The following is a 26260-nucleotide window of genomic DNA, read 5'->3' on the forward strand; positions in this document are numbered from 1 at the left end:
TTCTCGCCAGTAAATACCACAGCAGGGGGTACCCCATCCCACTCTACATGCCTTCACCTCTCTGCAGGAGCCCTGCCAAATATATGCCCTGAAAGTGAAGAGATTAAGGCTATTTTGAAGCAAGAGTAGAAATGAGTTCCAGAGATGGAAGGCCTTTGTGCAGAATGCCTAACCTGCTTCCACCTTCTTTCAGAGAGGGGAAATTAAAGCTCAGGTGCTGCCCTCAACTCTGGTAGCGTGGCATGGGGAAAGAGGTGATCTCTCGGGTAGTCAGGTTTCAGGATTTTTAGATCCTCCCCTGGATGCAGCAAGCTGCTACTGGTGATGGCGCAGAAGTAAGGGTGGCAATACGGTACCATGCCACCCTCACTTCTGCTCCACTGCAGGCTGATGGCGGTGCCTTCAGGGCTGAGCTCCCGGCCAGCAGCTGCACACTGCTCAAAAGCAGCACAGAAGTAAGTGTGGCAATCCTATGACACCCCCTCCCCACCGGCCATCTACAATAGCCAAATTTCACAGGGGAGACCAGATTTTAGCATCTGTAATCCCCCCCCCCCCCCACAGCCATGAATTTAGTAGGGTTCACTATATAAGTACCTACTACACAGGGGTGTTATGAGGCTTACTTCATTACAATTGTAAAACACCTTGGAAATCCTCAGATCAAAACTACTCCAGGAGTGTGAAGAAGAATGATTTCATTATTCTTGGTAGATGAATTTTGTCTTGATAATTGATCTGTCCTTCATGCCAAAGTATCCATATCCCTGATGTGTCCCTTTTAGGTGAAAGGTGGGTCATTCTCAGTGTTGGCCGAGACCTGGAGCTGTTCTGAATAAAGACTTGATAGTTGTGCCAAATTATGTGACTATAAACCACCAGACTTTCTTTGTCTTGGCTCAATGCGAGGTTTCAAGTCAGAAAAAATGAGCACTTAAATACTCTAATCTACCCAGGCTGTTCACATACATACACACTTTGGTTTTGCTAGCTGCTATTTCTAAAGCTATAGATGTAGTTTAGTAATGTAGTCAGTACTATGGCTACAGTTTCTTGGCCTGTATTTATACAGACACATTTAAATGAATGAGTAGACAAATAGCTAACTTATAGAATATCAAGTTTCCTCTTCAGAAACAATTTAGCAATTAAAAAGCTCTGATATAGTGTGCATAGGAAAAATAAGGTATATACTGAAGTACAAATGGAAAGTGCTACAATACAGTTCAGTATGGTTTTTATAGGCAGTGGTTAGACATAACGAGAGGAATGGCTCAGTCTAACACTGATTGGATAGTAATGTGGACATATTTTAATAGTTATCTTATAGACCTACCTCCTCCTCTTCATGCTCTCATAATGTCCCTGTGACAACTACAGCAACAGCTTACATGTGGAAATAGTAATAGGAAAATGTTTTGATATATTTTTAATTTTCTTTTTAATGCAATTTTGCAAGTAAGGAGAGTCAGCATCATGTGACCAATAGCTTTCCCCAGAACACCAGCAGATGATCCATGGATCACAGTTTGGGAACCCTTTATAGTTATAGTCATTTTCACTTTTTTTTTTTCCAGGATCTTACAGTAGTTAGTAGCCTGTAGAAACAGTCATCATTAGTTTGGCCTATGATTCCTCCAAAATATTTATATGTTTTTTTATTTGGTGGCATTTCTTGTGGTGCTTATCTCTGAAGTACACGAATGTCTGACAAATATTAACCTCACTACAACCCTATGAGGTAGGGAAATATCCTTGCTTTTAAACGACTTGCACAAGGTTACATAGAAAAGTCTGTTGCAGAGATGGGACCCAAATTATCTGACTCCTAGACCTGTCCTTTAACCAGAAGGCAATGGCTAGTAGCAAATGGAGTAGAGATAAATATCTAATATGTAATACTACTTCTTCGAGTGCTGTCCCTGTGGATGCTCCAATCTAGGTGACGGTGCGTCCTGGAGCTGTTGATTGGAGATAGAATAGAAGATCAGGGTTGGAAGGGATCTTTGGTAGCAGTGCCTCGTCGGGACGCACGCACTCAGTTGGTATCTCCCATCTCATTGGAATCTTCCTGATTGTGTGCGTCCTGTACGTTCCTCAGTTCCTTCTCAACTGTCCTCCGCTGAAGACAGAACTTGGGGCAGTGCTGCTTCTCTTCCCTGGTCTCTGTAGGAAACAGTAACACAGAACATAGAAATAGTTATTAGTTACATCCCAGTTGTTTCCCTTCCTTTAGCATAGTTACATAGTTTAGTTACTTAGTTTAAAAAAAAAAAAACAACAACCAGAAACAAACAAACAACTTTTTGCCTCAGACTTGTCTCCCACTGAGACACTTTCCCCTGCCATTTCTAGTTCAATATGCCAGGGGCTTCAGGATTCAAGAAGCGTGTTTCTTGTCAGGACTCCATGCCAGGACTGATGGGCACTCATGATGTGTGAAGTGCCTTGGTGAAACATACGTCCGTGCAAAATGTCTTTACTGTGCAAGACTCAAGACTAGGACTCGTCACAACAGGGACGTGCGGCTTAAAAAAATGAAAAATGAAATGAACGAATGAAAAAATCTCTGCAGCTGCCTTCGGAGATGGGGAAGTTTAAACCCTCTCCCTCATGCTCCCCGGCCAGATCACAGCCTATTGGGAGCATGGCTTTACCCTCTCAGTAGCAGAGGCAAGAAGCCCAACAGTCTCTGAGGGAGACTTTTTAACAAGGGTAAAAGGTCTCCCGCGAGATCCTTACCCTCTGTATTGACAGCGCAGAAGGCAGGCGCCTCAGACTGTTACAGCGTCTCACCGTGGCTCCCGCAGAGGCAGGAACCCGACCTCCTGTGCTGGGAAGGCTTCCGTGGCATCAAGTGCTTCAGCACTAAAAATAGCCATGGTGCCGACTGCGCGCTCTGCTCCAGTACTGACAAGAACATCGGCACCGACCCTCTCCGGGCTAAAAATAGCCACGGTGCGGACTGCGCACTCTGCTACAGTGCTGACAAGACCGTCAGCACGGATCCCCTCTGGGCTAAAAATAGTCACGGTGCGGACTGCACGCTCTGCTCCAGTGCCAGGAAGAATGTTGGCACTGAGCCTGCCTCCTGCCCTGGCACCAGCAGCGGACCCCCTGCAGGGCTCCTCCACATGCCCCAGGGCACCGGTGAGGCTTTCAATTGACAATGCGCTAGAGTACAGTCCAGGCTCAGCGCAGCCCAGGGAGCAGGAGCAACAGGTTCTCGCTCAAGGTGACCTCTCAGTGCCACCTAAGCCTAACTCCCCGCTCCTGGACACACAGGGCTCATTTTTTGAACAGCCGCTCTCCCTACCTGAACTGGCTACCTTTACTGATAGCGAACCTGATGTACAGCAGCAGGCGGAGTTCTCCCCACCTGCCTCTCCTCCTCCACCGGAACCTTTTCTGCCTCAGGTCATGGCTCACAACCACAAGTCTCCGTTTCCCTACTTCACCCCTCCGTGGAGGGCATCTGGGTTCTCCTACCCTATGCCTTGGCCTCAGTGGTACCGTTGTCCACATCCTCCTACCACTCACCCTCCAACCTCTTCTACCGAATCACTACCTCCTTTTATGCCTCGATCTCCAGCTCCGTCCACTTCTGGAGTGCCTGAACCCCCTCCTGAGAACATGAGCTATGGACCATATCCTGACTCACTGACCCCGACTCTCTCCATCAGCTCCAGATGGAGTCCTCTTCCCTCCACCTCCATAGAACGTGAATGACTAAACAATTTCAAGAACTTTTCAAGAGGATGGCACTCAGTCAAGACATCAACCGCCCGAAGGCACTAGAACTCATTCCACTCGAGCTATGTCGACATCCGTTGCCTTCCTACATAATGTACCCATTTCTGACATCTGTAAAGCGGCTATGTGGTCATCTGAACACATGTTTGCCAAGCACTATGCTATCATGCAAGATACCATGGCAGACACCACAGTAGGTCATACGGTACTCTCTACAGTACTCACTGCCGCGTCTCCAAAGTCCCACCGACCATAGTGGGAACTGCTACACATTTACCTAGAGTGGAGCACCCCCAGGGACAACACCCTAAGAAGAAGGGGAAGTTACTCACCTTGCAACAACTGAAGTTCTTTGAGATGTGTGTCCCTGTGGGTGCTCCACTCCCCGCCTTTCTCCCCTCTACTTTGGAATACTAGTATGATTTCTCCACGTTAGAGAAGGAACTGAGGAGGGTGTGGGACGCACGCACTCAGGAAAATTCCAACGAGACGGGAGATACCAACTGAGTGCATGCGTCCCAATCGGGCACTGCTACTGAAGATCTCCGATCAACTGCGCTGGGACACACCGTCACCTAGAGTGGAGTACCCACAGGGACACACATCTTTAAGAACTTTAGTTACTGCAAGGTGAGTAACTTCCCCATATATACAGTTTATTTTATTTAATTTGAATCAGTTGAGCTTCATTTCTAGAGACGTAATGTAATTCAAGGGTAGAATCTGGTTGTCAATTAATTGCTTCTGTAAGTGGGCTCAAATCCATTGAACTTACTACTTTCAGTGCAGTTGTGTTTGTGCCATGCAGGAATTTAGAAACATTACAAATGAACAGGACAAATTACTCTGTGGCAACAGCTAAAATAAATGCTTCATAAGGTATTCTAGAAAAATAGACCTGGATTTTCTTCCTCTGCCCAGCCCGCTTCCATGATCTTTGCTTTCTGGTCAAGTCCTGCTAAAATAATCTAGTAAATGCCTAAACTCTAGAAAGTAAGGCTGTCGCATTGATGTTTAACTGACTTTGAAACAGTGCAGCTGTAAAGGGGAAATCAATTCTGTTCTCTGTCAAAGCCCGTAAAAGAGTGCTTATTTTAGCAGCTACTGAAGATGGAAGTGTTTTTATTCCATGACTGCATTGGTTGTCAAAACTGGAAATATTTTCCTGTATTACTATTTGGAACTTTCCAAAATCATCATTTTCTGTTGATTTTTTTCAAAGCAGTATTCAGTTTCTGATCTCTGATCCAATCTTCTGCTCTTTTGGGCTCTATGGAAATCTTGGAAATGTATTTTTTTTTTCTATTAACTACCCGTGTATTTAGCTACAGCGTGGGACTGGAGGTCAACATTGCCAACCTGCCAGGAGATGGAGGATTAAGCCTAACATGCATTAGGCAACCACCCTCATCTTTATTGTGACTATCGGACAAAGACTTCTGTACCCAATATGCAGTTCTCTACCTTGATGTAAAAAGACTGGCCAACCTGTGGACAATAACTCATGCTGACGTGTATTGTATTCTGTCTAATTTTAATAGGCATTTATCACAGAACCATTATAAAAATGTAGCCTTTCAGCATGAGTGGTAGCTTGCTGAAATATCTCTGCCACTTCAGCAGTATTCATCCGAGTAACAGCGCTGATGTATTTTTTCAGACATATCTGGGACTGAAACTTGGTAAAGTATAATGGGGTAAAATTAGAGACAAAGGTCATATCAAATTAGCTCCAGTCACAGTACAAGCACTGTCTAATGCAGGGTTTCTCAACCTGTGGGTTGGGATCCAAAATTGGGTTGCCAGGATGTTTCAGAGGGTCGCATGATAGCTCCTCTGGCTCCTGTCCCCTGGGGCTGACTGGGCTCGCCTCCCTGCTCCAGGCACTGCAACCTTTGAGGTCCCAGCACCATGCAGGTTTGGCCCAGTTGTCATGATGACAGGAGTCCGGATAGGCTAAATTTGAGTGAGTGGCACTGCAACCCCATTAACCAGGTTACAACTCCAGTTGCATACGTTTGGTCCAAAGCAGAGAGCCAAGCCCAGCCAGCTGTACAGTACAGGAGCTACCACTGTGGGGTGAGTGCTGGCAGGTCCCAGCTCCCTCGGAGAGTAGGTTCCAACCAAAACCACCACAGAGCAGGGCTGTAACCAGGGCAGGGTGAGCAGGGCAGCCACCCAGGGCGCAAAGCCACTGGGGCAGCTCATTGGGGTTGGTGATGAGCGGCAGGGCTTGGGGAGGGAGCGCCACCTCCACCCCCTGACTTACCTCAGCTGGCCACCCAACTGTCTGGATTGGGGGGGCACAACCAAAAAAATTGGGGGGGGGATGTGACAGTGCATGCCCCGCCCCCCCCCCCCATCGCCTCAGATAGGGGGTGCAAATATGCTTGCTCGCTCTAGGTGCTAAAATGTCTAGTTACGGTTCTGCCCCAGGGTCTCCACCCCCAGACTATTTGTTTGTAGCAGGCCATAAACACTTACAAATGGATCTTGAGCCCAAAAAGGTTGAGAACCACTGGAGAGCTGCGGGTCTGGACAGCTGAGTTCTATCCCAATTCAGCCTAAAATCTTCTGTTGGGCAATACTAATTCTTCTGTAGTGCTGTAGGTGGTATAATGAACTTTAGAGATGATTAAAAAGCAAAATACCAGATCCCTGCTTCAAGGAGCTTACTTTTAAGGTTGCAGTCCTGCAAGAACTGTGTAGGTGCAGAAGTTTGCCCTCAAATTTCTCCTTGCAGAATCAGGGCCCAAATTAAATATAGTGGAGCAAAGGATGACAAACAAAGGTTGTTCAGGAGGTGAATAGGGGAAAGAAGAGGTTGCAAGAGTGAGTGAGATGTTTTTATATGCATCCGGTTTAGTTATTCATGGTTTTTGTTTATCTTAATATGTTAATATACTTCTAGTTTGAGGGAACAAAGTTGTTAATCAAGAAGGCAGAGGTGATGGAGCATAGGGGTGGTTAAATCTCTTTGTGTCACTTTTCCAGTCAAGTGGGGATGATAATGCTTGCAGGAGCATTGTGAAGTTTAAGGAATTAATTTTTTTGCTGTGCTTTTAGATCTGTTGATGGGTGCTATATAATTGCACAGCATTAATACAACATTACACATTTTAAATTTTCATTCAGAGGGTCCCTAGTCAGGAACAATTTACCATTGACGCCTTAGTATTTTATGCCCTGTGTTTTGTATATTGCACAGATGAGCATCAAGATAGTCTGAACATTCAGATTATAAAGGGAACTAAAATTCTACTTAAGCGAAGTAATTGCTTTGTCAGGTTGTATTTTTGCTTGTTAGTATATGTCATATTCATTATTTCTTGGCAATGCTCTTTGACTTCCAAGGCTAAGACATTAGGGAAATAAATGTGTGGATACATCAAGGGTTTCAGTCTGAGGCCTATGCCTCTCCCCCATTTTTAATCACAAAGGTTATGCGATGCTGCGTTTGATCTGTTTCAGCCTCAAATAACTGATATGACCCAAGCAACTTGTCAGTATTTGGTATTATGGAGAAAACATTTGAAACGGGGGAGATATTTCACTGAGCTACTGGTCATGTGGGAAGCTTCATTCTTATAATTTTTCTGATTGAAAAAAGAAAAAGCTCACTGAAAGGAATGGGATGGATATATACCCTTCAGTGGGAGTTATTGTAGACATAAGCCTATCGGAAGAAGATGAGATAATAGTTTAACTTCAATTCAGATGAGTGAAAACAGAGGTGTATCAAGCCTCTCATTTAAAAAAGTTACTTTATATTTACATGATATTAAATAAAAAAGCCCGGTGAACACTAAATATGGTATGATAGACAAGTACCATTTACTTGAGCCCTTATTGGCCTGTTTTCTACTCCAAAAGGGATTTCTTGGTAGCTGTGATACTGCAGACTGATGTATTCTGGGCTTCACAGCAGTGCAAAGAGGGGTTGGTCAGCATTGCTTCAGGAAAATCTAAAAATGAAATGCTTCATTGTTTTCAGTGCTGAATGCCCTCTTAGCCTGGGACTGTCCATCACATTTAGAAGTCAAGTTTAACCTAGTTTTGTCTTTTAATTCCAAAAAAAATCTAGGATTCAGATGGTCGAAGACTTTGCTTCAATGTATTTTGAAAAATGAAACGTACAACTTAATTTTTATTATTTTTTTTAATAACTAGTTCTTCTTCTAATAAACCCACTATGCTGGTGTAAAATTTTTTGATAAGACTTCCTGAGGGAACTCGCAATAAAGCTATCAAATCTGGTATGAAATCATCAAAAGTCCTCCATATCCTTCAGATCTCTGATAGCACCCTTCTTTCCTTGGTTCTTCTCTCCCTCCACTACCACATAATCAGCATGAATTAGGCCCGGAATCACAATAATTTTGCTGTTTTGACTCCCCAGAGCTGAGATCAGTTCTGTAAAGAAACAAAAACTGACAGAAATCAACTTATCCTGTACCAAAAACTCTTCTTTCACTCTCTTCGACATTAAAAATAAAACAGCACAGTGTTCCTGCTACATGAATAAACCTAAGCGCAAATTAGCTTCCTGACTACAGCAAAGGAAAATATAGTTGTACTTTTTAAGGAACACATATTTTAAAGTAATGAGTTTTTGTTGCAGTATGATTATATATTTAACAGGAAACCAGGTTGCAGTCTTTATGACTAACGCTTATTACTACTGCTCCTTTAGTTTTCATGAATTCATTACTATAATGCTGTGTAAAATCTTGGAGTATGTAGCAGATCTCATTCTGTTTTTCTTTTTGGTGATTGGTACTCAATGCTCAGTAATTATTGAGCTGAAATTTATTAAATGCAAAAGCTTACATTAATGTAAAGTTAAAACTTTTATAATTTGCATTTTTTCTTCAAACTTCCCTGGTTCTTTGTCTCTAGAATGTCAAATCTGAGGTTTCTAAACTTTCTAGCTTTTGTCACAAGATACACAGGTACAAATTCCGGTTGGGATACGTGTTTTACATAGGAAAAAATGCTTTCACATTTTCATAACTTAAAATTGGCATAATTGATTTTAGTTAAATGTTCCAAAATAATTCATCTTTGGGCTGAGACTAAGCATGGAATTTTTTAGGAGAATTTTTTCCCCAACTGGAAAATTCCTCCTAAAGACAGGAATAGAATGGAAGGCACTTCTTAACCTTAACTGTATTGTTTATTGGGAGATGCACTTCTACGTATGAAGACCTATCATATCACGATTGTTCAGAACGCCAACTAAGTTGTTTTGAAAGGTTTATGTACAGAAATAATAATGTGGAACTTGATTCCGCAAAGAGCTCTACAATTGGGTGCAGAAGTCCCATCACATAGATTTGCTTGCAGGGCTGGGGTCTTGGTGTTGGGCATTATTATTTTTACACAAATCACCAACTTTACTAGTTTAGGAACAATCTACATTTTTTCCTGATAACTGGATACAGTTTGAGATTTCTTTTAAAATGCTAGCGCTGTTGCTGTCAACATGCCCATTACCATCACATACTAACATGGTTTGATAGCTGACAAAGCAAACATGCAAAGACTGACATCTGAGCCAGACACCTTTAATTATTATATGTTTTGATAAGCTTAACTTTTTTCCATAAACATGTGCACTATATTGACATCTTTCATGTTGCTGGAAATAAAGGCCTTCCACTTTTCTTTATACCCGGCTAAATTTAGTAGATAAAAGCTAACCCACAACATTCACTTGGAATTTAAATTACTAGGCAGAAACTAAAATCTTGCCTAAAAGGTGACTGCAAGGGAGTTCAGTAAAATCCCATGCACTTAAGTGTTGAATGTACCCAGTAGTGAGGATAAAGGGGCATTTTGAGCACACAAACAGCTTATTTTCCTTCATGCCGAAGGGCAAGGCTGTCATTTAGCCCTATTATGGGTCCTCATCTGCTTCTCCATATAATGCCTCACTAAGGAGCAAATAGAATTGTGAACTCTGTACTTTGCAGATAAGGGAAACATGTATTTTTTGTTAAAATGTATTTGTCATTTTAAACTTTGCAATCTTTTAGTGATTCTGGAATGATTTTTTTTTTTATTTTGTAGCTAGATAGTAGAAAAAATATGGTGTGTCTGACAGTGCAAACAAAAAAAGATATGAGCCCTGGTTCATTCTTCTGCCTCAGACCTTTTGTCATTCTGGTGACCTAAGGCATGTGGAACTAGCCTCCAGGGAATACCCAAGCAGAATGGGGTTCTCTTCAGCTGGCATAGTGCTGCTGAAGCCGTTCTATACCAGCTCAACTCCAGCCTTTGGTGTAGTGGGCATATCAGGAGCTGCAAAGGTGCCTTAAAGTCATCTTTGCTTCCCCCTTTCACCACTCCATTGCAGTGTCTAAACAGGGACAGTGGAACTGGGAGCCATGATCTCTGCCCTGACAAGTTTACCATCTCATTATAGTTACGACTCAGTGATGGAGACAAGGGTATGTATGTATGTATGTGTAACAAAATGGTTGGCAGGAAAAGTAGTAAGATTATATGGATACTCAGCAAAAGCTTGTGCACAACTTGATGGAGCAAAAATTGGTGGGTATTTTTTTTTAAGTAATAAATATCATTGTTGACTCATTTATGTATTTCCTTTTACTTAACACCCTCCCTCAGACACGCACACATTTTTGCTCCAGCATGCTGTGTACAAGACTGTGCTGCATATCCATGTAGTTTTACTGCTGTAATCCTGTCCTTCCTTCCCCTGTCCTCTCCCTTCTGAGTTCTCCTTTAAAGACCTTAAATCACTCTTTGAAAAGTCTGTAGTTAATTTTTTCAGAAATACTTTTTCCTCTTCTCATCTGTACATTCTGGTTTGTAATGAACTTTGAAACTTACTTTATTTAATGTTTAAAGTGCCAAATGCAATGCTGTTATTTTCCAGCTGCTCCTTGCTCTCACTCAGGCAATTTTATAAACATTCTGTAGGGTTTTGTTTCTGTAAACATTCCAGAATTGGTAATAATGAATGTGTAAATTTTAAAAAGTCCAAATGCACTTTAACACGTAATGCATGGAAAACCTTCCCAACCCCTTATCTACCAAGTACAGAGTTCTGGATTAATTTTAACCTAATATAGTCATGTAGCTAAATTTAAGAATATTTGATACGAAAAAGCAAATTAAAAAAGAAACTTGAACTGAGAAAAATCTATGAAAGTTTACTGCTTAAGATGCATGTTTGTTCTACTCAAATAACAACACTTATTTTGCCTAATTCAGTTACAGTTTATTGATTAAAAGAAAAATCTTAGAGGAAGGTTTCAAAATATGCTGCATTCATTATTCAGTGAAATACATGGGTTAGTATGTGTACAGTTTAAAGTATTAAAATACAACAAATTTCTCATGATTTGGTTTAAATCAATAAGAGCTAGGAAATTCAAAAATTAAGATATTACTTTTGTTTTTCATGCACATGTGTATTTTAAGGGTTGAGGATCAAATCTTGAACCCATGAAAATCACAGGTAAACTCCCATTGACTTCAATGGGATCTGGATTTAGCCCTGAATTTCCTATTTTTATTTTATTTTAGACCAAATGCTGAGTATTATTTCAACATAACTGTGAGCCTAAGGTAAATGTTTGTACAACACTTGGAAATTTTCAGCATTTGATAGTAGTAGGCGCTCAGAATAAAAACAACCTAAAGGCCTGATCCTGTCCCTATTTAAGTAAATGAAAATTTTGCTATAGGCTTCAGTGGGATCAAGAACAGTAGACCTTTAATGCTCTACTTTATATTCAACAGAGTTCCACCATTACACAAATGTTTAGCTCCCTCTCAAAACACAATAGTGAATGCTACTAAAACAGGTATCGTTCTGGCTGAGGAAAAGGTTAAGAGTAGAAAAAAGGAATCCTTTACTAACATAACTGCTTTCCTATTCAACATAAATTCATTTCCCCTCTGCCAATACGTTTTGTTACCATGTCCATTTTCTGTCTACCTATGTTACGTCACTTGCACACTTGATTTTAAATGCTCTTGTGAAGGTATTGCTCTATTACTTTCAATTCAGTAAATACTAAGTTACACCTCATCAGCCCTCCTGGTCACGCCTCACAACAGTCACAGCCCCGTTAGCAGAACAACTGATTTTTAAAGCGCAATGCTCATTCTCATACACTACATTAGTAATGTCAGAAGTTGACTGCAAGCCTATAAATGAATGATGGTACAATCATTGAATTACTCCATGAGTCAGCGATGGAGGATTTGATGGCTTTCAAATACTAATCTCATCCTTTTACATAGCTGTTGGCCATTTATGTTAGCCTGTCCCATTAAGTATATTAGATATGAGAAATTTGCCACTAAAACAGCTGGTACAAAATAAATGTGTCTGGACAGGAAGAGGAACTGGTTTCAGAAGCCATGGGAAACTATTCAAACTGGCCTAAACTAGTTTTTTCTCTTTTGAAAAGCAAGTAAAATTACAAATGTTTACAGGAAATGGAGTAAGTACTTTTTTTCTGCATTCATGTCTTATCAAATATGTATTGTACTTTTGTTTTTAAACCAACTAAAATCAGCATGGAATGATGTAATGATCAGTTAAGATTTTATCAGACTTTGTGTTTTGAGACTACTGCAAGTAACAAGAGAATTTTGGAAATATGGCATGGGACATGGTTTTTATTCTAGTGTCCGTCTTAGGGCCTAGTCTACATTTAAAATGTAAGTTGACATAGCTATAGTGCTCAGGGTTGTGAAAAAACCCACCCCTCAGAGCACCATAACTATGTCAATCTAACCTCCACTGTAGACACAGCTAGGTTGACTGACTAATACTTCCATTGACTTAGCTACCATCACTTGGAGAGGCAATGTTCCTACAACAATGGAAAAACTCCTTCTGTCACTGTAGGCCGTTTCTATGTTATGAGGTTATACCACCATAACGCTGGCGCTGTAGTTATGCTGCAATAGTTCCCATAGCATAGACATGGCCTTAATATTCAGCACCGATATCAGTAACTCTACTCGGTGGTCATGTAGTGCAATCAAAAGCAGAATAAAATTTTGGGTAACCAAACACCCTGTCTAATGATGATACTTCTCCTGCTCTGAATTCATTTTTATCATTATGAAATAAATTTACTATGTCCTTATATGCTTTGGTGAATATCAATGCAGACTTTGATTGATTGATTAATTACTTTGCCTCCTTAAGCTGCATAGTCTAAGATTTAGCTTCTATAAGGTTCATCTAAAGAATCAATAAAATATTAATGCTGCAAGTACTTGCAACAAAATTCTGGTTACAACTTTTATCAGTTTCAATTTTGTTGTAAATTTTGTTGGTTCTTTCATTTTCCTTGTGTTTATAGATTCTGAGGAACAAATTTTGAATGAAAACTGTACAAATTGATTACTTATTTTCAGCTAAAATTATGTTTTAATTGGAATTTCTTTTCTTTGTGCATCATTCTACAGCTCTACAAAGTCTAAAAAAAGACTCCATGCAAATGATTAAGTTTTCACACAAAACCATTTACTCTAAAAGTCTATTAATTTGACAAAATATTAAAATTTTATACCAAAATATTGAAATCTGGAATATGTCAGCTTTCTTAACAAAACATTTTGTTTGATACTTCCAATTTAATATTTTCTCTATGTCTGTTGCACTTGGTTTAGAATTCAAGGAAAATTCTCAAGTTCTTTATTATTATGGACTAGATTTTACTAAAACAAAAAAAAAACAACCCTGGCTTTCACACTCTGGTGTCCCTTTTAAGTTGCAAAAATGGATTTTAAAGAGTTTCCAGTCTGGTGTATGGTGTGGAAATACTGGTACTTACTAATAAACTGCTTTTCAGTGGTTAGAGTAGTTAGCACTGTAAAGTCAGATTCTAAATATACAGTATGCTGGAACAGGTTTTAGTACCTTCCTTTCCTCTGCATTTGGTTTGTTTTGATACATACACAGGGTAGTAGGCTTATGTAGCTTTCTTTGATTATTTGAATGGCTAGAAGCACCAGAATATTAAACTAAAAGCAGTACGGGCTTACAGAGAATACTGGCCATACAAACGTGTGAATTCTCTGTCATGCACTCACTTTTTTTCCCCATGATATACTTAAGAGAAATCCTGGCTTCTGATCAATTGAAAACAGCTATGTGGTGAATCATTAAGTTTGATCAATATTGGTCAGAGGTCAGTAATACTGAGCTCTAGGATGACATTAACTAATCTTAATGTATATGCAAATTGATGCAGGCTACTGTAGGCAGTGCTCCAAAGAACTACATGGGGGTTGGGAGACTATCTTCTCTTTAACCTGTGAGTTGGATTAAAGGTGCAGCCTCAGTCAGTCAGTCAATGATTATTACTGCAACACTGGGCTGTAATAGTCGCTCTGTCTCTTTTTATAGTACCATCACATCAGGTGTTGGACTAGTTAAGCTTCTGTGAGTAGATGGAGTGTACAAGTCGCTTCCACTTTCCTGGCCCGCCCCACTCACTTTTCTGTATTCCCAAACTGAGAACCTTTATAAAACGCAATTCTACGCACTGGGTTGCAGAGTCCTCCTGCATTGCCTCTCTCCAACTTGCCTCATCCATCCAGTGGGTTTGTTTTTTTTAATTGTATTTTGGGACTAATAAGGCAATGGGCAGAACGTATAATTATTCTTAATCATAATTATGCATGTGATTTTTTTTTCAAAACACCAGCTATGGTATTTTGAGCTAATTTAATTGGTATCAAGGTATGTACTTTTTAAAATTGATTAAACAGATGAATTTAGTGTAACAAAATATTTTTCTTATTTTAAAAAAAATGAGCCTTCTTGCCAACCAATCAAGACTCTTCATCCATATTGAGAGCTGGATGTAGCAAATCTTTCTTAACAGAATAATGAGAAATTCTGAATGCCATCTTGGTGATTTCTTAATATAGATTTCAGAACCATTTCTTAATCTAGTTTTCTATAGCATAATCTGAGATTTGTGGGTCCTGAATCAGTGTGTGACAAGACAATCTCTTCTAGGTGGGATCTTTATATTAAGCTCCTGCCTCCCAATACTGTGTACACCCATTTCAAATTAAGCACTCTAGTTAAGCATTTCAAGTTAGCACCTAATGAGAGAACTTGATAGTGCCCTTCAACACCTTAAACTTTGTTTCATGAAGTCAGCTCTAAGGAGGACTTTATGCATGTTTTAGAATGTGGATTTGAGAAGGTAATACAAAACCAAGCTATGGTTGGTTCATCATTTTAATAAGAGCATACACTGTGATTGTCAACATCGTCCTCAACATTGGGGTGACTACTACTAGTAGTAAAGACTTAGGTGGACCCATTCAAAATGCACCTTATCGCATACATTTTTAGTATGAAAAATTATGGAAATACTTGTCTGTCATGACTTCAATCCCTTGTTTGTTTTGGCTTGCTGGTTTGTACAGTCTTTTAAAATGAAATTACCCTTTTATTCTCCTAAAAATGACTCCTTAGTAAAGTGATAGAAGCAAGTTAGAGTAAAAAGAGGTTTCTTTCTAGAGAACACAGTTTCATGCTTTAATATTACTACTTTCTGCTGCCAACGCTAATTAAGAATAGAGGAAGTTGTGGTTTATTACATGTACTCGTAATGGGGTACTCACTCACTGCAGGTGGCACCTCCTTCTGGATGTTCTGGGGATTAGCTGTCTTCCAGGTCCAAGACCTCCCCTAGTGTGTCTCTCCCCTGTTGTTCTTTCTCACTCCAGGAGCTGCAGCTTTTTTCCCTGTGTAGAGTCTCAACTTGATCAACTGTCCAGGCAATGCGACTGTGTCAATGGCTGGTAGGGGAACATGGGCCCTCCCACTACTCTAGGTTCTAGCCCAGGGACCCTACAACATGCAGCCAAGATCTGTTCAGTCCTCAACCTTGTTGATCTGTTCCTGGGCTGCTTTCTACTCGCCTCCTAAAGGCTTCCTTCTCTAGTTCCCTCTCTTCTGCGTACACCCTTCCCTCAGGGTCAGAGTCCTACTCTATCCATGGGTTCCTTCTTTCCCTCTCTAATGCACCAAGGGTGGCTGCAGACGTCCTCACTGCAACCATTTCTGTTGCCAGTATCCTGGCTTTATACTAGCTCAGTTCACGCCCACTCAGATTAACTTCATCCTGGATCGGGGTTGCTTCTTCAGCCTAATCCCCTCATGTGTATCACACTAACTGGATTTTTCTCAGCTTCCTTAACCATTTCAGGGCTGTTGTGCAGTGAACACCCTATCACTGTGCTGTACTTGACACATAACTTACATTTTCAAAGAGCTTTACAAACACTCTGATTGCAAAACGGAGAGTTACAATAGGCAAGTGCCACCCCAGTTTTACAGATGGGAAACAGGTGAGAGAGAGGTCAGTGTTTGAACCAGGATTAGAATTCAGAAATTGCTAGATTCTAGCTCAGTTTTCAGTCCCCCTATACTATGCAGCCTCTGCTTTTTGATCTTGCACATATTTAGCAACTCCTGCCATTTCCCTGTGTGAATTCCAGATATCACCACACATATCATAGATCTCTTTGGAAAAGTGCTTCTTTTGCTGTCTTGGTCCATGTTATTTGGGAACCTTCTGAATGTATTAACATATATGGCCTGGCAAACTTAAATGTTTCCCTGTGGCATTGAAAATTTTGGATTCAAAATAGCTTGTAGATCACAATGACCATCATAAATACTACAGAACTTCAGTTCTACAAATAGACCTGAACAGAGTAATCGTTACTTTGCACGTGAGCTACTATTGGTTCCTGGATGTAACTATGTATTATTGTTATCCTATTAAAAGTATAACCAAGTAAAAGTGTGCATTTTTGTATGTTCCTTTTTGAGTGATGGTATTCATTTCTGATTTCTATTTTGATACGTATCTTGAAAAAACTTCTCTGGTTTGTCATATTTATAAAATTGGTCAACTCTAAAGTACAAATGGTGCTCCCAATCTGATCTCGCATGTCAGAAAATAAGAAATACCCTCTGCTCTTACATTTCTTATCAGTTAGCTCTTACGTAATTCTGAACAAATGCCCTGATTTCTTGAGTTTCTGAATCATGTTTGAAACTTCAGTGGTTGGGAGAGGAGGGCAGGGCACACTGATTTTTTTTACTTGCTTTGGGCATGGGATACCCTGAAAAACGATGATGTTTATGCTCTGCTGTTAACTAAACTTGAAATATTACATCAGAGGACAAAAATGTAACTTTTGAGCGGTTAACTATATTTAGGCAATGTGTGAGCTGTTGGAGCGGATACACTGGTAATGTCAGAGTATACTGAACAGGATTTCACACAGATTGTAACTTTGTACCTTGAAAATGTTTACTAACCCTGTAGAGATTATAATTGCAAATATTTTAACCAAAGAGATTGAAAAAATTATTACAGGAAGAAAATATTTGTTAGGCCTGAAATAAACATTTTCTGATTTTTTTTGTATCTGTTAGTTAAAACAAAAATATTTCTTTTCATAGTGTATGGATTGATTTCAGATCTGGACACAAGATTTTAAACTGATATTAATATTTTGCTCTTTACTTGATACAATAGTTCATCAAGTGGCCACACAGGTTAATAGGTAACAGCAGCCCTTTATTTGTAGTACAACTTTATATGTGCTGAACAAGTTTGGGAGTGCCATAAAATGTTTGAACAGAAATAGAGTTACATCAAGAAAGGAAATACGTTATTTATATTATAATGTAAATGCTGGCTTTTCTCTATGCAAATGTAACTTGGAACATACAAGATTGGGAGTAACTCTGTGTCTGTCTGTCTGTCTGTCTCTGTCTTGGTAAAGCATGTCTTGGCTTATCAGAGTAACAGAATGAAAAATTAACTCTTATGTAGTGGTAGGACTAGAAGCTCAGCTCTGTGGTGAGAAGTTATTGTGAGGGCATAGCAGCATCATATAAAGGTAGTACTTGCATTAACATCACTTATGCCCCTGTGAAGCTGGGTGTGTTTGTAAGAATGGGGTTTTTTGGTCCTGACAGAAGCCTCAATGCATATCAGCAAGCTTACCACAGTTGGTTGAGGCACAGGCTCTATCCTTTCTGGGGCCAGCAACCATCCTTCATGTAGAAGAGGGTATGTCTACACAACCCACAGCAATGAGCATCTGCAGCATGGTTTAATAGATTTAGGCTAGCAGGGGCAAGCCGCAACTTCAAAGCACTGTCTGCACAGCTATTTTAGAGGGCTAGTGAGAGCTTCATTAACCCAAGTGGAGATCTGGTCGCCCCATCTCAAAAAAGATACTTGGAATTGGAAAAGGTTCAGAAAAGGGCAACAAAAATGATTAGGGGTATGAGGAGAGAGTAATAAGACAACTAAGGGGGGATATGATTGAGGTCTATAAAATCATGACTGGCATGGAGAAAGTAAATAAGGAAGTATTATTTCCCCTCATAACACGAGAACTAGGGGTCACCAAATGTAATTAATAGGTAGGAAATTAATAGGTTTAAAACAAACAAAAGGTAGTATTTCTTCACACAATGCACAGTGGAACTCTTTGCTAGAGGATGTTGTGAAGGCCAAGACTATAACAGGGTTCAAAAAAGAACTAGATACATTCGTGGAGGATAGCCATTGATGGACCTATTAGCCGGGATGGGCAGGGATGGTGTCCCTAGCCTCTGGTTTGCCAGAAGCTGGGAATGGGCAAAAGGGGATGAATCACTTGATGATTACCTGTTCTGTTCATTCCTGCTGGGAAGCCTGGCATTTGCCACTGTCAGAAGGCAGGATATTGGGCTGGATGGACCTTGGGTCTGACCCAGTATGGCGGCTGTTATATTAAGTCTGTTGATTGCTGCTGCAAGCTGCTGCGAGCTGTGTAGACATATTTATAATGCTCCAGCATCTGTAAAACAAAGCAGTTCTTGCTGACAGGGGATTTGCTGATTCCTGGCTGTTTCTGAGTGTTTCACCTCGAGGAGAGCAGTTAGGTTTGGGTCTGTGTGGCAGTCAGAATTTTAGTTGACAATGTGTTTTGGGGTTACATGTCCTAATTGGATTTACTGTCGTCTGACAACCAGCCAGTTGGACTGGCCAGTGATCAGGCCTCTGGCGGTGCTGCCCAGCTTTGCTGGGTGGAATGTAAAAGTAGCCTTGCCAGGAGCAACAGGCCTCTTTCCTGCAGCCTGCTCCTTAGGTGTAAAGGGATCCAGTTTTGTTTCCTCCCTTTCCATGTATTGAGCAATATTGTACTTTTCTGTAATTTATTGAATTCCTGCTGATTATGATGGGAACGTTGTAAGAAAGTACTCTTATTTGTCTCTCAGCAGTAAGGGCGCTTGGGCTGTAAAGGCCATCTGCTTTTGTGGTTAGGAAAAAATGTGTTGGGATTTCCACCCTAACTCTTCTCCATATGTTTCTCCTAGGAAATGGCTTTTTGCTAACTTTGGGCCTCAAGAGATACTGCATATTAAGGTATTCATTCATCATGCACAGGTGATTAGTTCTTTTCAATAAAGTGTGGTTCAGAGGAGTCGCTATCTCTTTGGCGTCATTGGCTCCTGTGACCTTTAGAACCCACACTCTGAGGGGGCTTAAATCTACTAGTTTCTGCAGAGAAGCACATGCCACTTTCAGTGAATGGAGTTTGTGCCTGCATGCAGGCACAATGTGCCAGATTAAAGTGAAAAACTGTAGGTTGTCCTGTGGCATGATGCGGGCCAAGACAGCTTCAAAATTCCTGCAGTGGTACAGGTTGCCCGTGCACTTGGGTTTGGGTCAAATTTAGTAAGAACTTCCTGTTTGGTTTGGCTTTTTAATAAGATCTGCAGCCAGACTGATCTCATAAAATGTGTCTCATTATTTTCTGATTTGAATTCAGTGGATAAGGATTATTTGAATGAGGAGAAAGAAGAAACAAAAACAAACTATTGACTTGATTAAATTATATTAAGGCTTGGTACAGGACTACAATGAAGCACTTCCAAAATGTAAACTTAAATATTGTATACTAAACAAACTATGAAATTGCTTAGAGTGGAGTGCAAAATGGCTTTTACTTGGCTTAGAAAGCTAATTAGTGGGAGCCTTTAGCTCTTGAAAAGTCCTAAAAGTTTACATTAGTTTTTAAGAGCTGAAAAAAGTTACATTAATGATTAATATGAGCAAGTGAAATCATTCAGATTTTGAAAGCTATCAGGAACATAGTTCCAAGGTCACTAATTTGCCAAAATACTGTGGACATGTTTGAAAAAGCTATGTTAAATAATTATTTATGTAAGTTTGATAGTGACACCATAGAAACCTCATAGGAATTATGTATTGCCACAGTTTAGTTGAGATTTTACACACACAAGTACGGAAATTAAAATTTGATTCAGATACCAGTTTTAAAAATCTTCTTTCTTGCACATACATAATATTTTTGTTACTTTATAATATAACTTTATTTTAATGTATATGTGCAATTTAGAAGAGTTCTCTTGTTCAATTAATAATTTTGAATTTTCTGACTTTGCGTATTTAAACCCTTCACCATTACTTTATATTAATGTAGTTCTACGTTTAATTTCCTGGTATCGCACACTGTAATAAATGAAATAATTGTATTTACTCAAGCATGGAATCACTAAAGTAATGCAAGTTTGTTTAACAAATAATTAGTATACCTTGATGGACTCTTCACATCTCTATTTCAGGACAGGATTTAAGCACATGTTTAAGTCCTATTGACTTTAATGGGCTTTAAGCATGTGCTTTAAATGCTTTTTTGAATAAGAATGTTTTCTGAATTGGGACTGTAAATTGTTATGGAACTCCGGTTTAGTGAGCTAGTGCAGAATGCTGTTTTCACTTATAACATCGTTTATCTTTGAATCAATCTTCATGAATTTAGCAAAGCCTGCTTTCCTAACTGATGGCTGTGGGCACGGCATGTTTGATCTTAAAAAAAAATTAAACAGTATACAATTATCAGATTGCACACAGTAATTGAAAAATATCTTAATACTGTAAAATATCTTCCCATGCATGCACACACTATAATAACTTACCCATGCTACAGTCACATACCCTAACATCAAATCCCTTTAAGGTGTCTCACGTTGGGAACCCAATCGTGGACTAGCTTTTCCTGTCAAAGAGCTGAGTGATGCCTTTTCATACACGATTTTTATCATGATCAGTGTTACAAACTATTGAGTATTACACACAAACAATGTTAAAAGAATATTATTTAGGTTGCAAAATAAAGCGCTCAAAAATGAGGAAATGTCAGACCTACAGTAGTCTATGCAACCTTAATTCTCCCATGTTTGTTCATCCTTTGCATAGAAATAAGGGTGTGGAAATAATCCTGTGGAAATAATAGTATGATATCATGTAGTTAAAGACTATGTATCATAATGCATATGCACAAGAGAGTTGATTAAAACTGCAAAGACAAGTGTATAACGGGCATATCCCAACTTTTGAGTACTTGAATTTGTAACCTAATCATGTTGTTTTAGTATTTTTGGAATGTAATTTCCTAGGTTTTTATTTAAATGAAAAAATGTATTTTATATTATTAAATGATGAACGATAATGACATAAATTTAAAAAAAAATAATTAAATAAAAACATTATGTGCAACTGTAACAACCCCCCTCACCCACAATCATGAATCAGCAGTAGGGTTTGAACCTTGAGCCTTCAGCATTGCAGCACAAACTGTTATCACTTGAGCAACAAGACTAACAATATTATCTGGCAACAAGAGACTGCTAATTTGCCTGAGCGGGGCAGAGGGGAATAGGTTGCAGTTCCAGGGGATGATCAGGAGGAAGCTTTGCTCTCTCTCTACCTGCCCCAGCGTTGCGGGGAGCTCCTCCTCCTGTATAAGCCCCAGATGGGGGACTGACTGCTGGTGCCATGTGCTGAGTCTGGGAGGAGTAGTGATTTTGGGGAGCCCAGCCTGTGTCTGTCTCTACCACCCTGCCACATGCACACCTGGGAGTCCTGAAAGTGGGGGCAGAGAGAGGATCTGTGGGCTAGAGTCCTTTCTCCCACCCCCTGCTGTAGCTCAGCTACTCTGGCAGCTCCCTGATGTTCAACTGGAGCAGCTTGTGGGGGTGCAAGCCATGCCTCCGAATGTTCAGTGCTGGTTTTGGCATGTTGCCAGTATTTTCCTGAGGAATGCAAGTGAGAGAAGGCAAATGGCCATTTTTAACAGTTTATATCTTAGCCAAAATCTGAATGGAATTTCATGGGACTAAGAAAAAGCACTTCTGTAGCCCACGGTGGATTCCCTGTGTGGAATACCAAAGGCATACCAAATGCTAAAGGTCTACTGCAAATAATGGAGGCATGAAAGCTTCTCAAAGATGAAGTTGCAAGAATACTTTATAATGGAAAGTGTTAGGCAACCTAAATACAGGCGTTGCTACCAGCTTCCGCTATGATATACTTGAACTGCTAATATGAAAAATTCCATTGAACTCAATAGGACTTTTTGTTCTGTCATTTTCAATGTTGCTGTTCAAGTCACATGGTATTCTTTCAGTTGTAGGAAGGCTACTGTGAACTGGTAATTTTTCAATTTGCCCAGTATTTACATCTTAATGGTGTCATTCACATTGGGCCAACCTCACAACTGTCATAACAACTGCACTGAAGTTATTAAGAATTGCACTCACTTAAACCAGAGCTGGAAATTTTGCTCCAATGTATTTAGGGATTAGACCACAGGAGATTACATATCACAGGGCCTGTAATTCCTAGGCACACTATATTTGCATCTAATCTGTGTCTAATTGGGTTGTACTTGTATTAATGTACCTGTATTATGTACCCAGTAGTAACTGGTCTGGTGCAAAAAACCATTATGGAACATAATGGAAGATGATACTGTTTTTCAAATGCATAAAACACTGCTACCTGTCTACATTTTATTCCTGCAGTTTTTGTTGTTGATTAACAGTGAGCTCACTACTGGAAGGTGCCTTTAACTTCCCTTGCAGGTGAATACAAGGGATAGTCTATACACCGTTCAGGGCAAAAATTGTCTTTGTCTTTGTACAGCACAGCACCCAGCACAGTGGGGTCCTAATTCTGAGTGGAGCCTTTGAGATCCATTTAATATAAATGTTTACTGCCAGTAATGAAAGATCACTCTGCACCTTGCAGGATCATGCCCATTATAACAAAAATAGACCTCTTGGCTAAAACTGAAGAATGCAAATAAAATCTGGTTGATAATTTTACTATGAAAATTAATTTTGTTTTCAGTGTGTCTTGATTAAATCACAGTATATGTCTGGGACTCTCTTAGGTTCAGCTAGTGGAATGCCTTTATTGACTAATTGTACCTCAGTTGTTGGAGCCTCTTTTTATAGATTTTTAGATAGAATGACTTAATGCAATACAGTCTGCTTGGGAGAGGAGTGCAGATGAAGATTGCAGACCTCTGTGTCATTGCCCCCAAAATGTTAAATTGTTCTGTGTTTCTCAGAATAATAGCGCAGATAGTATGTCCTTGAAATAGGTTTTTTTGGGTTTTTTTTGTTTGTTTTTTCTTTCAGTTTGTGTGGAGACAGATTAGATAGTGCATAGGAAAAATGTCTTTAGTCTGAAGTACTTAAGTGAAAGATTTTCTGAAAGCAATGTGTGGCTGAAGGTAATTGTTACTTTTTATGGGATCATTTGTTTGGGTTCCAGTATCCCCTTCCACTGTGCAGTGAGGAGCAAAAATGCAGAAATGAGGTGGATGGAGCTATGTGGAGGGAGAACGTAGCTGTGCTAGAACCTGTAGCATCTTCTACTGTGCAGCTACGTCTGTTCCCTTTTGCTAGACCAGATCCCAGTGTCAAAAAGAGAGCCACTTTATGCAGTATATTTCCTCCATCCATTAGGGGCCACATAATGCACAATGGGGAGGATAAATTATTCCTGATTGGATCAGCATCATCTGTCCTATGTGCTCTGACCTCCAGAGGGTTGCAGAATTTCAGCCAGACCAGCTACCTTATCAGAGGTGAGCTTTGTTTGGAAGGAGTGTGGAGGGGGAGCTTTGCTCCATGATGCTGACTGTGGATCTGTGATCAGGGTTTGGGTCAGGGTTTTTCCTGAATCCTCAAATTTACAGCTTGCAACCACTGCAAGAATGATGCAGCTCCTCAACAGCTAGACGATTTTTTTCATTCTTGTTTCCCTTGTGTGCATTTTTACATGGGAGAGGAGAACATGAGCTTCATTCACATATATTAATGCAGTGCCCTTCATGCAAATTGTTCTGGCTGTGTGCCCTGTGAAAAAGGGAATGTAGGAACAAGTGTAAAGTTAAAAAAAAAAAATTCAGGGTTTGGTTTAAGCAGTATTACTAATTTAGCAGATCTATCTTGAAATGGCAAAGGGTTTTGCACATGAGATGCATAACCAAAGAATTTGCATACAGAGATCTGGCTCATATCTGCAGTGTCGATGGAAGATTGACTGTGGCTATGAGGAATGTAAGGAGCTAAAAGCCATGAGATTACCAAGAGTTATAAGGCTTTGAAGTATCTAGGTATGAAAAAGAATTTTGGTGCATTATTTCTTTCTTGGAAATCAACAGTTATGCAGAGCACATGGGGGGGAAAAAAAGATAACCTAGAAAAGTCATAACCTTAACCCAAAAACATTGGTTGATATTGCCGTAGCAGAACAATATTAGCAAAATAATTTTCAAGTCTGTATGCTTAATAAAGAACCACTGCTAGAGCGACATGGCAAGGAAAGCTTGCTCTTAGATACTATCAGAGCTGCAAAATCCTATAAAACTGTGCATTATGTGATATGTGAACCAAATGAAAGCAGAAGTAAGCAGAGAATTACAATAATCTGGCTAAACTGAACAGGGCTTATTTTATTTTGAGTGAAGTTCAGTGCAGGTTGCATATATGTAAGGCTTTGTGCTCTTAATAGATCTTCTGTCTCACTGAAACTTATGGATAATAGCTTAGAAGCTGACTAACTTGCCATACCAGTCTTACAATGTTTTTTGTTTTGCTCAAAGTAGATGATAGGTTAATTTAAGTATGGTTACAGTAGTACTGCATTCCTGATGATGTTGGTAGCTTAATGACAATCTTTGTTGTAGAAATCAGGAAATGTGGGTTGAGCCTCTGGGATCTGTATGGCTGATGCGTGAAAATGTTACGTCCTGAATGACAAGATACTGCTGGAACAGCTTGGTATGTAACACAGCTGATTATATGTCTATGCTTTTGATTTTCAGCTTAACTTCTTACTTTTTCTTTTGGTAAAACAAGATAGATATTTACAGTCTTCTGCACTTAAAAGTTTCTTTCTGTAGTAACATTTCTCCACACTTTGGTTAGGGTGTTCCATGACTCACTTATGTACCAGCACTGATGGATTGCAGATTTATTCCAAATGTATTCGACTCTAGATGGTTAAACAGGCTGACATTTAACTGGAATGAATTTGATTATACTGATTAAAAACTGCTCTTGTGGTATATACATTTATATATTGGTTTGAAATTCTCAGTTTGTATAAAAAGAAATGGTTCATAAATGTTAACATAGAATATTTGTCATAAAGTGAACTTAATGTATGCAAAGCCTCAAATATTGTTTATTGTGGAAGCAAGAGGGGGCTATGAAACTTTTTCTTGCTTCATTTTTCTAATTTTTTTCAGTGAAATACTGAGGTATAGGTAGGGTGGAGTTGGCACTGGGAACTGAAAGATTTATATATTGAGGTTTATTTAATTGAAATACCGAGAGCCCTTGCATTTATTAGAAATGTAACTTTGATTACATTTAATTTTGTTCAGTGAAAGGCAAGATTATCTACTGAAGTGGTGCTGGTGTCTGTTCTCTATTTATCAAATTATTTGGTAAATCTAAAGTTCATTGACAGCCCTGCAGGGCACTTACTGGTCTCATTGGATCTTCAGATTTTCATTCTCTCTCTTCTTTCTTTTCAAATTCTTTATACTGGCCCTGCCTCTAACCAATTTGCATTCTTTCTGTTCTGTTGGACTGTAGTTAAACGTTGGGTATAAAACTGGCCTCTGCTCTGAGATCTTTGCAGTATTTAGGCACAGTGGAGATGAGATAGGAACAGAAAGTTAACTTTAACTTGGCATTCCCATTTTTTTCCAGCTTCCCTATATGAATTAAGTTATTTTAACTTGGTTATTTTCTGCATTTCAAATCATGCTTACTCACTTCTGCTGAAATGTAAAATATGTTAAGCATTGTGGACCACTTGAGAAACATGTTTCACTGAATTTTCATTTGTAAAGCATTACAGATCAGTCCCTTACCCACCTCCACAAAGTATCATTTAGAATTCAATTCTCTTATGCTAGGGAGAAAATAAAGGCTTTTAATAAGACTACTAGGACTATTTGCTTGGTAGGAGCTGTACCTTAATCCAATTCTCCAAAATCTACTTCTTTGTGCATGTTGTGCTATAGAAGCTGATTTGTATGTGTATGTGCTAAATTGTGTCCTGTGGTAAGAGGAGTCTATATA

General features: G+C 39.6%; 1 protein-coding gene across 12 annotated transcripts in view; it reads left to right on the top strand.

Annotated features, from left to right (window-relative positions):
- The window catches only part of NCOA2 (nuclear receptor coactivator 2), a 250335-nt gene that overhangs the window by 31507 nt on the left and 192568 nt on the right, over positions 1–26260 (top strand). For 3 of the 12 annotated variants that reach the window (XM_043507724.1, XM_038388810.2, XM_043507733.1), the window contains exon 3: positions 24853–24946. The exons of 3 other annotated variants lie outside the window; for them this stretch is intronic. The gene's annotated coding sequence lies outside the window, so the exon portion shown is untranslated. Of the gene's footprint in view, positions 1–11310; positions 11353–19213; positions 19233–24184; positions 24280–24852; positions 24947–26260 lie in introns of those variants that run through there. 6 more of the 12 variants (XM_043507729.1, XM_043507732.1, XM_043507727.1 and 3 more) reach the window with 4 other exon arrangements.

This window comes from Dermochelys coriacea, chromosome 2 (assembly GCF_009764565.3).
Source record: "Dermochelys coriacea isolate rDerCor1 chromosome 2, rDerCor1.pri.v4, whole genome shotgun sequence".
In the NCBI taxonomy this organism is placed as follows: Eukaryota; Metazoa; Chordata; order Testudines; family Dermochelyidae; genus Dermochelys; species Dermochelys coriacea.